This window comes from Fringilla coelebs, assembly GCF_963513975.1.
Source record: "Fringilla coelebs genome assembly, contig: SCAFFOLD_40, whole genome shotgun sequence".
Classification (NCBI taxonomy): Eukaryota; Metazoa; Chordata; class Aves; order Passeriformes; family Fringillidae; genus Fringilla; species Fringilla coelebs.
The window spans coordinates 1,542,636-1,546,888 of NW_028167217.1; positions in this window are offsets into that span (position 1 = coordinate 1,542,636).

The following is a 4,253-nucleotide window of genomic DNA, read 5'->3' on the forward strand; positions in this document are numbered from 1 at the left end:
GTCACATCTTTGGTATTCCTCACTCTCCCACAAGTCAAGCAATTATTGAGAGGACACATCAGACATTAAAACGCATTTTAGATCAACAGAGAGGGGGAGTAGAGGTCACACCACAGATGAGGTTGAACAAAGCTTTCTCTGTTTTTAATTTTTTAAACAGCTCAGTTGCAGAACCTGATCCGCCAATTTTTAGTCATTTTTCAAATAACACACAGGCAAAGCTGAAAGAAAATCCACGTTTTAATTAGAAACCCTGAAACAGAACAAATTGAAGGTCCTTTCCAATTAATAACCTGGGGCAAAGGGTATGCTTCTGTCTCTACAGGTGCAGGAATTAAGTGGGTCCCAGCCAAAAACGTCAAACCAAATCTCACCCCAGAGTGTGTTGACGAGTCCAAGACCAAGGGAGCAAGTACGCAGACGTGAGCCGAGCAGAGAGATCCCGGGTCATGCCTGACGTTCCTTGTGCATCAGTGGAACCTGCAAACTCTAATTTTATGTCATTTATAGATGTGTCACTTGTGGGTTTTGTAGAGCTGATTTTTGGCAAAGGCACGGTCTTCGTTTTGTTATGTTATAGATCCCCTCTATTAGACTTTCAAAGGTAAAATCTTATTTTTAGGTCAAAAAGCAAAGTTCTTAAATTGATTCATATGGGAGAATTTTTGCCAAAATTTAGCTCATGAAAAGGATGGAGTGAAATCAAATTATATGCTGGTGTTGGTGCATTTTAATTGCTTCTGGTAGTGCACATTTGCCTGTGGAACAACCAAAAACCAATCTTTGGGTGACCTTAGCCAAGGCAGCAGGCTCAGATACCATATGTTTGTCTAATTCAGAACCAGAAAAACCTTTCTCAACCTGTCTAGTGGGTGTGCCAGCAAAGGATTTGTCTTTGATCAAAAGGCAATTTAATGGTGAGCCTGGTGAAATTGACAATGGGAGCAATCCTATATTGAATTGGAACATCTGGGCCAAAGAACTTTCCAAAGCAGTATCTGAATCCCAAGGATTAAGAATCCTTGGTACTTTAACAATGGATTTTTGCCTTACATTTACAGCTAATGATTGGCAAGAAGGTGATCCTCCAAAGTACAATGTTACTCCCCATTATTTTGCATACAGAAATTTAAGTTTTTGATGTAATTCTTAAAACAGTTGAGATGTGCTTTCTGAGGCTGACCAATATCCATGACAAATACCAAAAGGATTTTGGCTCATTTGTGGAGATTGGGCTTGGCAGAGCATTTCACAATACCTTGAAGGTGGCCCAGGTCACATTGGAATGCTCACTGTGGTAGCACCTACTGCTCAAGCACCTGCTGCTAAAGTTCTTCATTAAGAAGAAACATAGGGGAACAAGATCTGCTCATCATTATGACAAAAATGATAAGAGTGATTTCATGCTTGGAATGCTGCCAAAAGGGTTTCAGCAGGATTGTTTTTACCCCAATTGGCTTCAGCAATGGCATTGAAACAATTAGATTGGGTTGGATGTTGGCTGAGTAAATGAACCAATGCCACATGCACTGCAATCAGTGATATGCTGACAGATGTTAACAGTGTTGGGCACGCTACCTTTCCAAATAGAGCAGCAACTGATTTTCTTTTACTGGCACAAGGACATGGTTGTGAGGAATTTGAAGGATTGTGTTCCATTAAGCTGTTTGATCATTCTGAATCCATCCACAAAAGCATACAAAAGCTGAAAGATTTGACAGCTCAAATTAAAGAAGATGGTGGGTCCTGGTTAGATGATTTGTTCCAAGAATGGAGCTTTGCACCTTGGCTAAGGGAACTTTGTAAGATAGGTCTCTATGGATTGGGTGTTCTGGTAGTGATACTAGTAGTAATACCTTGCATACTCCGGTGTGTGCATAGGATGATGGACAAAACTATCAAAGACATTTTTATTACACAAGAGAGAGAGGTAGGAAATGGATTCACAGAGAGTTCTTGAAATCTCACAGAGATGGTGGATGAAGGTATAGACATGGAGGAAGATTTTGAATTAAGACCTTGGAACCAACAAGACTTTTTAGAACCATGACTTGTAATTATTGCCAGACATGATTTATGCCCTTTGAACTGACTGGACTTTCACAGCATTAAACTGCTGTGTTGGAATATAGTAATGCTTATAGCAAACAAAAAGGTGCTTTAAGTAGGTCAAAAGCAGAAATATTATAGCAAGGCTATGGAACGCAAGGCAGCAACAAATGACACAGTTATGAAGGTTTCTTTTTAGATGAATCGAGAGCAGGAATTGTGGGAATCCACAAAATCAGATGGTTTTGGGAAAGCTGTAAAAGGCAGACCTCAGAGACAGCAGAACTGTGATTAGAGCTAAGCAGTAGCCATGAGATAGGTCAGCAGAAAAATTATTTTAAAAGTAGAAAAGCAAAGACAAATAGATCAATGGCCTGTGTATTAACGCTTGTCTAGGATAACTCCCTAAGCTACAGAAAAGTTTATCTAACAAGATATTAGGAAGTTTGAAGCTTAATAATGGAGCTCTCTGCATTGTGTTTTAAGGCTTAAAGACAGGTATTGTATTCAAAATAAGCAGGCATCATTTTATCCAAAGGTATGTGTGCTTATAGGGGTTGGATAGAATTACTTTTAATATGCTTCTGCTTTGTGTGATTGGTCAAAAAACGTATAAAGTAAGCTGTAACATTAAGTTCTTGGTCTGCTGCCTGGGATGTGAGCTGCTGGCATCTTCCCATTGTCATAACCATGTAATGAGACTAATGCTGAAAAATAAAACAGCTCAGGGCACGTCCACAGCAGTCCCGTCCCGTTTGTGATTTGTACATAGAGCCCTGGCCGGGGATAACAGCTGAGAGCTTCACTGGAGTGCAGCAAACAGAGGGCCTGACAGGAGGGGAAAGGGCCCTGAGGTCAGGAGAGAGATGAAGGAAAATGGGAATGGAAAAGGAGAGAAGAGAGAATTTACAGGGCTTGAGAGCTGAATCGTCCCTGGATTGTCCTGGATTCCTAAAATATCAATGGTGTCTGTGTTTATTATGAAACAAAAGAGGTGAAAAAGAATATTGATTAGTTATTCATCAGCTTTTCTGAGCACTGATGATTTTGGGATCTGAAGGAAAATGGACTATGTGACCATGACACTAAAGAAAGGTACATATGCATATAAAAATATGGGAATCAGAAATACAAATAAAAATACCAAAGATCAAACAAACTCTGGCATTTCCTCATTTTGAAAGTAAGGAATCTGTGCTACAAGTTTCCTAAAATTCTTGTAGGTACTTTTATACGTAATACAAGCATACAAAACTTCAAAATTGCATTTTCAAAAGCACTACGCCTTCACCCTGTTGAAAAAGTTTTCCAAACAGTTGGAGACAACAAAAATGTCAAAATTCTGGAAGCTCTCAAGTCCTTTCATCTCAGTCTAATCCTGAAAGAAAATCTAAGTTATGTGCCTTTGGAAAAATAGGTATAATTATATTCTATTCCGGAGACTTTTATCTTGGTCTTTTGTTAATCAGCTATCCAATACTGGAAAGAAAACAAGATCTTTCTTGTGGCCTAGAAGGGTAGCAGAAACAATAATTTAATAGACTCTATTCAGAGCTTGATTTTTCTTACTGGTTATTTTTACTGGAACTGCCTAGCTAGAAAGAGCCAGGATTGCTCTAATGGATGGATTTCTTCCAAGAGAATAAGAAGGACAGGAAAATACAGGTGAGTCAGGCTTGCCTGTATCCCCTGACAGGGGATGGAGGAACTAACCCTTTCCAAACCAATGGAGAAGTTGATTGGGAGTCATGGTTTACCTACCTGATGCCCGTGATAGGACAGCCAGACTGATGGATACGGCTGGAGCAATGGATGATGTCTGCCCCAGCTTTGCCCAAGCCTTGGAGAGTCTCCTACAGCAGCCTTAAACACCAACTGCCAACAGGCACAGCCAGGAAGGCTGAGAAATGGATGAGGGCTGTCATCAGTGGCACAAAGTAGAGCTGGAGGCAAGTCCCGGTGCTCTGAGCCCCAGGGGATGATGCTGGGGCAGATTCTCTTTAATGTCTTCATTCCTGGCTGGCTGGAGGAGCAGTTTACCCACAGCAAGTCTGCAGACAGCACAAAACTGGCAGGAGCAGCTGATAGCCCAAATGTTTGTGCCATTCAGAGGGACCTCGGCAGGCTAAAGAATTGGCCTGAGGGGAATCTGATGGAGTTCAAGGAAGGGAAATGAGAAGTCTTGGACCTGGGCAGGAATAACC